Source organism: Bos javanicus, chromosome 5, assembly GCF_032452875.1.
Source record: "Bos javanicus breed banteng chromosome 5, ARS-OSU_banteng_1.0, whole genome shotgun sequence".
In the NCBI taxonomy this organism is placed as follows: domain Eukaryota; kingdom Metazoa; phylum Chordata; class Mammalia; order Artiodactyla; family Bovidae; genus Bos; species Bos javanicus.
The window spans coordinates 19,005,747-19,020,259 of NC_083872.1; the positions used below are offsets into that span (position 1 = coordinate 19,005,747).

At 38.1% G+C, this 14,513-nt stretch overlaps 1 non-coding gene across 1 annotated transcript; it reads left to right on the plus strand.

Moving 5' to 3' along the window:
* Window positions 1–2,908: 2,908 nt before the first annotated feature.
* Window positions 2,909–2,981, plus strand: TRNAG-CCC (transfer RNA glycine (anticodon CCC)). Its single transcript has one exon. It is a non-coding gene; the product is annotated as a tRNA-Gly (tRNA).
* Window positions 2,982–14,513: the final 11,532 nt, after the last annotated feature.

The following is a 14,513-nucleotide window of genomic DNA, read 5'->3' on the forward strand; positions in this document are numbered from 1 at the left end:
TGTTGATCATCTGGTGATGTTCATGTGTAAAGTCTTCTCTTGTTTTGTTGGAAGAGGGTGTTTGCTATGATCAGTGTGTTCTCTTGACCAAATCCTATTAGCTTTGGCCCTGCTTTATTTTGTACTCTAAGGCCATATTTGCCTGAACCCCATATCTCTTGACTTCCTACTTTTGCATTCCAGTCCCTTATGATGAAAAGGACATCTTTTTTTGGGTGTTAGTTCTAGAAGGTCTCGTAGGTCTTCATAGAACCATTCAAAAAAACCTTGTGCACAATAGGATACCCTACAGAGGCTGAGCCAGACCTGCCTTTGAGTGTTTGAGTGTCTTCTGTGGAGGTAAGGGTCAGCAGTGGCCTGCTGCAAGGGCAGGGGCTCTGGGTGCAGCAGACTTGGTGCCCTCTTGGTGAAGGTCGCCATTAAGTCCACCATAGAGCTACAAGAATTTACTCAGGACCTGGGAAACAGACTCTTGGAGGGCGCAAACAAAACCTTGTGTGCACCAGGACCCAGGAGAAAGGAGCACTGACCCCACAAGAGACTGACCTAGACTTGCCCGTGAGTGTCCAGGATTCTCCAGCGGAGGAATGGATTGGCGATGGCCTGCTGCAGTTGCAAGTCCTGAGTGCGGCAGTGCATGCAGGGGACCTTTTGAAGGAGGTTTCCATTATCTTCATTACCTCCACCATAGTTTGGCCTCAGGTCAAACAACAGGGAGGGAGCACAGTCTCACTTATCAACAGAAAATTAGCTTCCAAGACAGCATAAACGCCTGGATTTCCTAGCCACTTTATTTATTTTTTTTCTCATTCATCCTATTTCCCTAAACTTTAGTTGTTTACAGGCCTCAGGATTCAATCTTTAGATTGTTTTTCTAGCTGGACTCCCTTAGAGATTTTACCCTATCTCTGGACTTTTAAGCTGTGTGTAACACTGATAGCCCCCAATTTCATACCCTGAATATACCTCTCTTCACTTATTCAAACTCTTCCATCCAACTTCTTACTCAACATCTCCACTTGAATAAGCACGTTATACATCACCTGTCCAAAGCCAAACTCTCAATCTTCCCCCTAAATCTTGTACCTCCAACAATCTCCCCCATTTCAGTAAGTGGTAGGTTTATTCTTCCCCTTGCTCACACCCAGCACCCATGTCAAAGTATAATTTTTTAAAAAGATAAATACATGGCTTGTATACAAATATACAGTGAACATGTGCCAAAAATTTCTTAGCTCATGTATTAGAGAACTGGCAGGGTGGTAAAGCTGATTCAAAAAGAAACAAAGACTCAAAAGAGGTAAAGCTGATTGAAAGGAGAAGCAGATGTGTAGTCAGTCAGGAAGGCAAGCAAAATAATTTTGCTGAATTGGAGACAAAAGTGGTTAATAATCTTCAGGACAATACTATTGCTAAGGTTACCCTCTCTAATGGATGGAAAATATTTGCCTCTCTAGTGCACAAGTTTGCAAGGGAACATGTAACTTCACAGTAATGAAGTTATTTCACAATAGTAAATAGCAAATCAACATGCGTATATGCCCTGGAGAATTCAATCATCCTTGCCCAGGCCTGTGAGACAACGGTCTTTATAAAAAGGATGTGCAGTCATCCCTTTGTCTTACTTCCAAGTTTTAGATAATATTTCTTAACACCTTTAGTCATCCATGATTTCTGTCTAATTTTCACACTTTACATCATCAAATCTCGTTGACCTTAACTTCAATATATAATCATAATCCTATCACTTCTCACTTCTCACAGTTACTGCTATCATTCTGGGCCAAACCATCCACATTTCTTTGCAAGACTGTTGACATTTCTCCCAACTGGTTTCCCTTACCTTTTATAGCATAGTTTCCTTTTTTTAAAAATGTATTTATTTTTAATTTGAGGATAATTGCTTTACAATATTGTGTTGGTTTCTGCCACATATCAGCATGAATCAGCCATAGGTATACATATATCCCTTCCCTCTTGAACGTCCCTCCCACCTCCCACCCCACCCTTCTGTGTTGTCACAGAGCACCAGGTTTGAGCTCCCTGCATCTACAGCAAACTCTCACTAGTATAGCATGGTTTCAATAAAGGAAACAGAGTGATCCTAAAGGAGAAATTAGAGTGTAAGTCAGATCCTGGCACTTCTCTCGTTAGCATCTTCTGAATTTATATCTCACTGTCTACTCCCCTCCCCCAAATAGAAAAAGTCCTTATGTAAGTAAGAAGAAGTCCTGTAAGGCCTTACGTAATCTGTACCTTTCCTCAAGCTTACTGTCTCTGAGTTCATCTCCTGCAGCACTCTGGTCTCTCATAATGTTTGGCCCAGACAGGCTGCCTCCCTGCTTTCTGAGCACACATAACCTATTTCACCCTCAAGGCCTTTTGCCTTTGTTCTCCCTGCTTGGAGTATTTTTCTTCCAAATACTCCCCTGGCTCATTCCCTGTTTCCACTGGGTCTTGTTCAGATATCACTTTCTGAGTGGGGGCTTCCTTGACACCCTATTAAAAATCCATCCCATTCCCCCCACATTTCTGCCCCTGGCACTCCCCTTATCCTGTTTCTCCCCATACCATTTATATTATTAATCCAGGGCAAGTATTTTTGTCTGTTTTGTGCACCAACATGTTCCAAAAGCCTAAAACAGTATTTGGCACATGAATATTCTAATGTTTTTGAATGAGTAAATGCTTGAGTGCTATTTTTCCATCTATTTCTAGTATTATTTCTTATTTTCCTTTTAGATGGTCTATGTTAACTTTAAAATAAAGCTTTTATTTCTGATTTCCATCCTAATATTGTTTCTATGAAAGAAAATGAAAATGAATTTTTGTCTACATAAAAGACACTGAGTTAGTCTTATGGAAGACACAAGGAAAATCAGACACAAGGATTTGAAATTTAGGGACTTCCTTGGTGGCCCAGTGGCTAAGACTCTGCACTCCCAATGCAGAGGGCCCAGGTTCGATCCCTGTTCAGGGAACTAGATCCCTCATGCCACAACTAAAGATTCCACGTGCCACAATGAAAATCAAAGATCCTGTGTGCTACAACTAAGATCTGGCACAGCCAAATAAATAAATATTTTTTTTAAAAAGGGATTTGCAATCTAATTAGGAATATAAGACTAGCAGATAAAAAGTTAAATGCTAAGGAAAGATATTAGTAACCTTTCACACCAAAAAATTGATGAAATATTAGGAGACAGAACTACTTAACTACAAAAATAATTTGCTTTCTGAGCTTCACACTTAGCTGTGGTAGACTCAGAAGTTTATATAGACAGAAAAATATTTTCCAAAATATAAGAAAGGACTGTATTTAAATGTATAAAGTACAAACCTTGCAAGAGGTTGCTAAGTAGCATTGTTTTTGTCAAAACTAACTGAGAAACTCATTGTGAGATGCAAACATTACAAAAATTGTATTTCCCTACTTCTTGAGCAATTGCATGAAGACCTATTTGGGGGGTGGGAGCTGAACATCTTGTTCATGATATTTTCTTCAGTGTGGTTGCCTTCTCCTGTCCAGGATTTGTCTTTGTACAGAACCCCTAAGCCTATGCTTAGTTCTCATATGCTTTCCCCCGTTCCACCTGCCCCCAAACACAAATACATGCACACATAGACACACATTTCTCCTGATTGTGTTTATGGAATGATCAGTTCTTCTATGATTCTGATCATAGAACTTAGAGGCTCATTCACTATGTTGGGCATGTTTTAATTTCAAACCAAGACTTCTGCCAATGGGTTACCATTTTTGGTTCTCTAATCTTATCACAAAAAAGAAATATTTAAAACATATCTGCACTACCCCTCTCACCATGATCTAAGTACCTCAAACTAGTATCTAGATAAGTTGAATTCCATTATAACCAGTGCTGCTCTGAAAAGAATGTGCTTTGCTTAAGGAAAATGTTTATATTTCATTCCCTGGCTTCTTCCAAAAAAGGTTATAAGTTTCTTAGGTAAATGGAGAACAATGAAAGCAGCTTTATCAGCACAGCCTGTTTAATTTCTTTTGAAAGTAATGCTACTAACCTTTCTGCAGTATTTTGGTAGATCCAACAGAGAAGATATCATTTGTATTGTGGAGCTGCCAAGTACAGGCAAAGTCAAAAGTTAAATATAATGTGCTTATTAAGGCTGTGTACTCTTCCCATTTTGAAATTTTCTCTACCATTAGGGCAGGCACCAAGCTGTCTACATTTGATGCAATACTGACATCTGTAATGTTGAATAAATAGGAAATAATGAATCCTCAGACTGACTGTGACAGTTAAAAGACTTGTTCTCTGTCAAAACTGATCATAAGCAACAGTTTAAGACAAATTTCCCTTTTTGAATAACCAAATCTTTAACATTTGCTTGTGCAAGAGACATTATTGATCTATAAATACTGTCAACAAATTAGAGGTTTGAAAATCTAATCATTTTCCTAATGTCTAGCAAAAATTGAATTTAAGTATTAGATATTCAGTGTGTCCAACATCTCCTCATTATTTCTGTGCTATAGAACTTCCCTTTCTAAATGTAGGTCAAATGAAAATCATGTTTCCTTTGCTTTCTTTAAAGTCATTCTTAATTTCTTTTCCTTTTTCTCTGTGCTATTTCTGCTTCCCTTGATGTTTAATGTTCCAAAGTAGTTGAAGAATGTCAAAATATATTGCCCTAGATATGTACATTGCTAATTATTATTTTGCCTGTCATCAAAGTCCTTTCAATTGTAGGAAGAAATCTGATATAAATCTTGAGAATAATTTATTGTTATCAGTTTCAAATGAATCCCATACGTTATAACAATAATCACTTAATTTTTATTACTTATGTTGTCTTTCCAAAAGTGTCAAATTTTTGTCTTAGGAAATTTATTTCTTTTAAAAAATTAGTTGATTTATTTTAATTGGAAGATAATTACTTTAAATATTGTGATGGTTTTTGCCATGCATCAGTATGAATTGGCCATAGGCATACATGTATCCCTTCCATCCTGAATCCCCCCCTCTCACGTCCCTCTACTCTGTCCTTCCAAGTTGTCATGGAGCACTGGCTTTGAGTACCTCAGCAATCCCACTACTGGTCATATACCTGAGGCATCCAGAATTAAAAAAGACACACGTACCCCAATGTTCATTGCAACACTATTTACAATAGCTAGGACATGGAAGCAACCTAGATGTCCATTGGCAGATGAGTGGATAAGGAAGTTGTGGTACATATACACAATAGAATATTACTCATCTATAAAAAGGAACGCATTTGAGTCAGTTCTAATAACTAACTTACAAGTCTAATGAAAGTCTTGAACTGTCTTCATAATGCTGATTCCTAGAGTCATAATCACTTTGTTTATAACAAAGTGTCATTAACAATAAGTATTATTAGACCAAATATTAACATTGATAATAATCACAGCAAATTTATATTAAGTAACAACTGACCACAAAGCTCCACTACATCTTTTATGCACATATGCCATTAATCATTGGGAAGCAGTGACATTAAAATCTTAATAAATGAGCAAGATAAAGCTTGGAAAGATCATTAAATGTGCTCTAGGTAATGCAGTGAAAGTAGGTCACACTGCCAATAAAAGAGAATAGGAATATAAACAGATTTGTCAGACATTTCTTGAGCAAAGAATCTCTCACTTAAGATTTTTACAAATCCTAGGAGATAAGTGTAACATTATACCAATTTTATAGATGAAGAAACTGAAGCAGTTAGGTTCTTTGCTCAGGATTACACAGCCACCAAGTAACTAACTCTATTTTATTGAATGACTCAGCCAACAAATACTTTTTGAATGATTACTATAACTGACATTGTGCTGGGCCCAAGGTTTATGAAGATGGCAAAGACACAGTCACCGTCTTATGGCGATTGACTGCCTTAGGAGAAACAAAGTAAGCGTTAGTATGGTGCTGAGTAGGCTTCCCTGATGGCTCAGCAGTAAAGAATCTTCCTGCAATGCAGGAGACGCAGGAGATGTGAACTCGAGTAAAGGAGATATTCACAAGGGCCTATGGGAGTTCAAGGAGAGCAGTGCTCCATTTCACACACGGGAGGAGTGTGGAGGTGGAAGGAAGATGCTGTTTAAACTGCATGTTGGAAGATGAGTAAAAACTAGCTGAGTGAAGAGAGGGAAGAGAGAGAGAGGATATTCTAGAAAGAGGGGCAACAAGCGAGCTCAAAGGCTAGAGATGAAAGAAAGCTTGACAACTACTAGGAGTTGCAAGTGTAACTAGCAGAATAAAATGAAGAGGTGGATGGAGAGGTGAGGCAGGGAAAATAGCAGGCATGAGACTGTGGAACTTTGGGAAGTCTATTCTCCTGTCTGGACTTTTTATTCTGAAGGCAGTGAGTGTGTGTGTTTACGCTCAGGTGCTCAGTCGTGTCCATTTGTGATGCCATGGACCATAGCCCGCCAGGCTCCTCTGTCCATGGGACTTTCCAGGCAAGAACACTGGAGTGGGTTGCCATTTCCTCCTCCAAGGTGATAGGAAGCTGCAAAAAGAACTCTTGACAGGTCAGATCAGAAATGCTCTGGCAGGTGTGGCTATTGAATTGGAGGTGAAGGCAGGAAGAGTAAGAAAGTATGAAGCCAGTGTCGTAAATGTCATGAAATGATAAATCTTAAACTAAATCATTGACTGCTGGAATTGAAGAATAAAAAGAGAGATGAAAGTAGCAAAACTGACAGTATTTGGTAAATGGATAGTCTGGGGAGGCTGAAAGAAAAATAGTGTTTTAAGTTTCTGGGAGCTTCTTATAGTTTGTAGGTTTTGTGTAAAGAGCATGTCTGTGTGATATGATTGAATCAGCTACATAAACCCTTCTGATTAGCCTATTTGTCATCAAAATGTTAAGTGCAAAAACATGTAACTGTGCATATCTTTTTTTATTTTTCTGAATTGTATTTTCTATACAAGTAGAGTAGTTCAGATGCCAATAAACGGTTTCAATGCCTGAACTAAATAAATTAGCCAAGGGATGATTCCAATTAACTCTTGTCACTAAAAATTTCACTTACTTTTAAAATTGCAAAGTTGCTGGGTGTATCTCTTCTGTACATCTTTGGTTGCTTTAGTGACTGAGCATCATACAATAATGCTGTGAAAGTGGAAAGAAAACATGTTATTATGTTGATCAAAGGAACTTTTTGAAAGCTGCCAATTCAGTTAATAAATATTTTTTTCCTTACTTAATCTTTTGCTTATTCATTCTGAAATGATGATTACATAATCTGGGAATAAAAGAAAAAATGAGTCTATCTTCCCTAATTGTGGACTGTGAATTTGTTTGGAGAATGAAAGTTAAAGATTTGGAATCCCATTAAAGTTGCCTAAAGTAAACATTGTGTCTGTTGAGGTGAACCCTCCTACACCAGAGAATTCTCTAGGGTTCTTGGCGTATGTTCCTACTACAGCTCAGGCACCATCATTTACTGGGCTAGTATAGAAGTTGTAACCAGTTTAGAGAGTTAGAGAGAGGAGATTAAACATGCAGGTATTAGTATTCAATTCACTGGGTTTCTGAGAAGTATGTATTAATCAGCCCTGCCTGAGAGACAAAAGGTAAGAGGTCCTGCTTCCTGTGCAGAACTGCTGGGGGCAGGGGGACTCTTAGTTGAGCATCTCAATATGGAACAGCAGTCCATGAGTAGAAACCGTTTCTCTCTCTGGTAATGAAGAAATCCAATGAGTAGAGCAAAAAAGGAGCCTAAAGATGAGAGCTGGCATGCCTGATGGTGGTCCCAGAGATGCCAGGTAAGGGGGTACTGTAGCAGAGGATGAGCAGAAGTCCACCTGAGATGGGCCATGCCGATTGTGACGCTTCAGCCTTGCCTAAGCCAATGGAAGAGTTGAGAAACTGGATCCACGTCCACCAGCAGAGAAGTCAGCATGGACCAAACCTCACTCATACCCCAGAACCTCCAGAGCTTCATCACAGATAAAAAAGAAAAGGGAAGGGGGAAGAAATTCTGAGAAGAATCCTGAAGTGACTGAGTAGTTCCCCTAAAGAAATCCAGTTTGAAGTGGAAGTAACTGAGTTGTTTGGTTTTAAAGGAATTCAAGTGTAGGCTATCAAACAGAGTCAAGGCTTGAGAGCCAAGTGTGGTTATAGAAAACGAATGAGTGTAGACAGTGGGGAGAGTAACTGCAGAGTTCCTGTCAGGGTGTAGGCTGCTGGTTGCAGGTTGATGGCTGGGCGCCGAAGCATTGTGCCTGGAAGTGGAAAGGGTATGAGCCTTAGAACAGACTGATGAGATTCCTCTGCTGGGTGACCTGGGGAAAATTATTTATTTCACTTTATAACAAAATAAATTATCTTATTTCCCCCAGTAAAATGGGTTTAAAAAAGAAAAATAAACATATTTTTGCTTTGCCATCCTAGAGAATGACTGTTTCTGTACAGTGAAAAAATGCACTGGTTAGTAAGAGGCCATTGGCCTGTGTCATAACTATGCTGCCTATTCAGAAGGGAACTCTGTCTCTTCTCTGTAATATTCTGGGAAGAACTAACTAAGATGGAAATCATCTCTTTCTTCAAAGTGTGAGATTATTTATGAATATTAGTACTGGCTCTAAAGTTTGGCTGGCGGGTCAATCTTTCCTCGTTTCGTCCCTGTGTTAACAACCTAGGCAGGCTTCATACATCATCATCAGTCAATTTTGATCTTTTTCCCAAGAAAAGCCATCCATTTCATAAGGTTTTATGTTTATTTGTAAGCATATGTAGCCAATATTCTCTGAAACATTTAAAATTTTCTTTTCAGCTTTTTCCATAGTTCCAATTTTATTTTTAAATTTTTCTATATTAGAGTTCTGAAAAGTTGGTCAATACTATAGCTGTTTTTCTAAATACCTGTTTTATTTCCTGTTTATAATTTTTTATATTAATTACTTCATTCTGCCTTCTTTCCTTGGGCCTTTTATTCTCTTAAAATTTCCAAATTGGATATTATTTTCATTTTCTATTTTAAAATAACAAGCATTTAAGAATACAAATTATTCATAAGTACTATTTATTCATTTACTCAATTAATAAGGTATTTAAGGCCATGAAATTAATTATATCTGTAGTTTATTGTGTTTCTTAAATGATATTTGGCAATTTTATCTTTATTATTCTCAAAGTTGGTGTTATTGACAAAATATTTTGAGCTTTTAAATATCTAAACAATTTGATTTAAAAATGTAGTCATATTTATGTAAAATTTCTATTTTCTAAAATATATAACTTTTTATTTGAACAGTATTTAATTGTTCCATAGATACTTGACCTGCAAGTATATATTTTTTATTGCTAAGTAGCATGTTTGAAAATATAACAGTTTCATTTTATTAATATAACACAGCTATTATTTATATCCTGATTTATGTCTTTTATTTCCTTTAGATGTTTTGACAATGAATTGTTAAATCTTATATTACTATAGTCCTTATCTATACTACTCTTTTTTTTTTTTATTTCTAGTAGTGTTTTTTTGATGTATTTTAATATCACATTCTTGTTGTTTAGATGCTAAATTGGTCCAACTCTTTGCAACCCCTTGGATTATAGCCTGCCAGGCTCCACTGTCCGTGGGATTTCCCAGGTAAGAATACTGAAGCTGGTTGCCATTTCCTTCTCTGGGGGATCTTCCTGACCCAGGGATTGAACCTACGTCTCCTGCATTGACAGATTCTTTGCCACTGAGCCATCTAGGAAGCCCTGGCAGTATTATTCACCTGTAATAGTGGATCTGTTGTGGTTTAGTTTAGATGATGGCTTTTATCAATCAAGAATGACCTTACGTGGGACTTCCCTGGTGGTCCAGTGGGTAAGACTCTGTGCCGCATGTAGGGGGCCAGGTTCAATCCGTGGTCAGGGAACTAGATCCCACATGCTGCAGTTAAGAGTTCTCATGTCACAGCTAAAGATCCTGCGTGCTGAAGATCTTGAGAGAGCTATAACTGAGACACAGTGCAGCCAAATTAATAAATAAGTATTTTTTTTAAATGATGGCCTTACTTTAAGATTTTCTACCATATGTTTGACTTTGGATAATGTTAGTGACATTATTTTCACTTTATATGAAGAATTTAATTCTTAACTGCTTTTTTTTTTTTTGCATATTTATGATCGTCCTTCTAAATTATACTAGAACTACTTTTCTTTTATTTTAATGAATTTTCTCCTGGCATAACTAACTCATTATTCACTAAAGAATAAAAATGCTACCATGAGTACAAGCTTATTAAATATTTCCCCTGATTTTCTCATGCTGTGTTATTAAACACACCTTATCTGAATATATCTAGGCCATTACCCCAATTTCAGCACTTTCCCAACTGTTTTCCTTTCAGTAGTTTTCTTTTTGATTTTGATTAATTATAAGATTACTGTTGGGTGGAAACTGTTAAATTAAAATCACTCACTAGTAGAAGAACTTTGGTTCTTTTGAGTATTGTATTCTCAGTCTTGAAATAGAATAGCCTTAATGACAAGAATTCTTGCTGTTTTCTTTTCACACATCGATGAAAAATGATCATTTTGGAAGCTAAAGAACACTCAGTCCTTTGAAAAAAGAGTAAGTAAGCATGCAGGAAGGGAGAGAGGTGCCCTAGACAAACAAGAGGATTAGAACGGGAGTTAACTACTCCTTATACCCCATCTGCTTTCCAAATGTGGATCACTCCTTGAGGTCTGCATGAAACAGAAAATGTGGCTAAGGGCAGAGGCTCATGGCTGAAAAATCTTTATTACACTTGTCAGCAATAGCTGCAATCATGCTGAATATTGAAAGAGACTTTCTGTTTTCCTTATTCCCAGGTTGTGGTTATCCAAGGAGCTTTCTTCTTTTCAGATTTGAGATCAACAGTAATGTAATTTCTGAGTCCAAATCAATAATTTTCTGTCTCTCCTTTTCCCAACTAAATCAGAAGAAAAAATGTTATAGATCTTCTCTAACCAATTTATTTATGGAAGATTTTCTTTTCTGTACATATGCTATGCTTCGGTTTAATTTTTAATGGGTTTCACTATAAGAAGCTTCTTCGAGTGAACCAGAGGTTAAACACGATGATGAGAAAGCATTGACTCATTCTAATATTTCATCTTTTTCTGGGACATAGATTTTTATTTTGACCTTTAGTCTCTCTTGCCATACTAGTCTTAGCCAGAAGATAAGTATAGCAGGATGATTTTCCTAATGGTCACAAAGGAAGTTATTATTTTTTCGGAAAATCTGTATTTTAAAAATTGACTAGTTTTCCTTATATTTGTTATACCCTAACTGTTTAAAAACCACCCTTTTAGATCCTTGTCTTAAGATAAATTTATTTGCCTTCCGCTTTTTTGGTTGTTATTGTTATGTTTTCTTATGTTTAGTTTCAGTAGCTTCTAATTACCTACAGTTGATTGTTTCCTAGGAATCTGTGAGAGCTGAAAGATGTTAAAGGAAAACATTCCTATCATTAGCAAAGCTTTATGTGTCCACTGAGGTCATGAGATGATATAGTGAGCTTCAAAGAACAGACACAAGTCACACATATAATGAGATCGTGGCAAAAAAAAAAAAAAAAAGCAGTTAAAACAGCTTCAACAACATTACACTGGAAATTAGAAACATGAAACTAAAAATATTTCAGAGACCTGGAGAAAATATCAGTTCAAGGAAAATACTCCTGACACAGAACTATTGTACTTGTTATATAAATGATGAGGGAGCTTATTTGACTTTGTCTGGTTTGTTGACTATTAATGGCCTTTCCAATGTCATGGTCTCCTGTACCATGGCTTTATTTACTAGGCAGATGACTCTGGAGTAATCTGTGAAGCTCTCTAAGTCGCAGGTTCCTCAACTGTAACCTAGTGGTGATAGTCTCCTGCATCTCTGTCTCAAAGAAGTGCAAAGGGACAGGCAGGTGATGTAGTTGAATGTTCTCTTTAAAACGGAAAAATATGACATAAGCGTAAGTTACGATTAGTGCTCTTTTGGTCACACATTGCAATCTCCATTGTCTTACAAACCACATCTCGCATGCAATGATGACACATCACTTCTAGTTACCAGGACTGTCCTGGCTTTAGTAATGAAAACTCCATTTTTCCTCTGGGGAACCCCTCTGTTGCAGGCAAACTGAACTATTATTCACACTATAATGTGTAGGAGGCCATAGTTCATAACGTGTACTGAATTCTCAGTTCAGTTTGTGGTTTCACTCTTCAGTAGTAGAATTAACATGTTCATTAATTTGTTCATCATAAATTTTGGAGCATCCACAATACAACAGCACTTTTCTTTAACATGTTGATGATATGAAGTTAAACAAAACAGATTGGGTTTCTGCTCTCAGAGAAAAGTCCATTCTATTCTAAGAGAGAGAAAACAAACATACTAAAAAGAACATAACTGTAAGTTGGGAGAAATATGCTGAAGAAAAAAAGTAAACTTTTATGTGCTAAATTGCTTCAGTCATGTCTGACTTTCTTCAGCCCCATGGATTGTAGCCTGCCAGGCTTCTCTGTCCAGGCAAGAATACTGGAGTGGGTTGCCATGCCATTGTCTAGGGGATCTTCCCAAATCAGGGATCGAACCTGCCTGGGATCTCTTATGTCTCCTGCATTGGCAGGTGGGTTCTTTACCACTAGCACCACCTGGGGAGCCCAGAAACATCTGCTATGGTTGCCTTCTCCACAATGCTAGCCTGTTAGGTGTGCAACGGTGGTGGTTTTGTGACTAAGTTGTGTCTTATTCTTTTGCAACCCCACGAACATGTAGTCTGGCAGGCTCCTCTGTCTACGGGATTTTCCAGGCAAGAATATTGGAATGGGTTGCCATTTACTTCTTCAGGGGATCTTCCTGACCAGGGATTGAACCTGGGTCTCCTCCACTGCAGGTGGTCTACTGCATTGCAGGTGGGTTCTTTACCAACTGAGCCATCAGGGAAGCCCAAACTTCTGTAAAAGACAATAAAAGGGGAAACCATCTTTAGACTAAGAAGGGAAAGGGACTATGTGAATTACTCCTAAGGCCTGAAGGATTTGAAAGAGCCAGAGGGAGAACAGTGGAATGTGAAGGAGGGGAAGGTTTGGGTGGGAGCAACCCCAGGCAGAGGAAAGAACATTATGTGTTGGATTTATCTACTCCGGTTTTGTATCTTTGATAGAGCACAACGCCTGGCAGAAAGTAGGTAGGTACTGAAGGACAACCTGCTGAATGAACAAATGTCTCCAAGACATAATTAATAGTTAATTCTAGAGTTTCAGTCCCTTCCATCCTTTACCGGGAGAGATCATTTGGGGGCACAATCACCTTTCTGCTATTCCTTACATCACTCCGAGAAGGTGAGCCTCTTGTCTCAACTATCTTTAACACTGTTCATGACCATAAGATCATGGCACCCTGTCCTAAGTCATCTCTGTTGGTTGCCCACTCAAGAAATCCATGCCTAATGCCCTGTAGTCCTTTAAGACCTATTACACTGGTTACAACAAGGACTGAAGACTGAAGGCAGGAGGAGAAGGGGACGACAGAGGATGAGACGGTTGGACGGCATCACTGATTCAGTGGGCATGAATTTGAGCAAGCTCTGGGAGCTGGTGATGTACAGGGAAGCCTGGTGTGCTGCAGTCCATGGGGTCACAAAGAGTCAGACACGACTGAGCGACTGAACAGGACTGAACTGAACAACTAGGTCTAGTCATAAATCTTAGGGGATTCTTGATGGCTTTTCACATTTTCATTTTAAAGAATTAACTGATTTTGTACATAGACACTTTGAAGTACTATGAATGATGTTATTGTTTTCCCTACGTTTGCCTTTTACATAAAAAGTTTTAGCTTTTCTGCTTACAAGTTTGGTTACTTGTCTACTAGGGAACATTTGTTTTAAATAAACAGAAGTTTGCTACTCAGTGTTCTGGTCTGCCTTGAAGTCCTTTCCCCTTTATCACACCCATGATAAATTACTAGAAGCCCTTTAATGACAGGTTTATTTGCAGGAAACCTAATAAGATCTCTTCAAGTGGTCATTATTTCTTTTTCTTCAGAATTTTCTAGATATTAGTTGTTTTCTTATGGTAATTGCCACTTTTAAAAAACCTTATAGTTATTTATGCACATGGCTCTGCTTGTTTGTAAGCATCTTAAGAACATGATCAGTATTTATTTCTCGTTCCTGTTTAGGTTCTCCTCTCTATCTTCCCTCTCGCCCTTGCTTGTGCTGTGGATGTAAGTAAGTAAGTGAAGTAAGTGAAGTCACTCAGTCGTGTCCGACTCTTTGCGACCCTGTGGACTGTAGCCTACCAGGCTTCTCTGTCCATGGGATTCTCCAGGAAAGTGTACTGGAGTGGGTTACCATTTCCTTCTCCAGGGGATCTTCCCGACCCAGGGATCAAACCTGAGTCTCCCGCATTGGAGGCAGACGCTTTAACCTCTGAGCCACCAGGGAAGATGCTGCTGTGGACATGGTGGTCCTAAATAAGTAAACATTTGTTGAATGAAAGAAAAATGCTTCTAGATG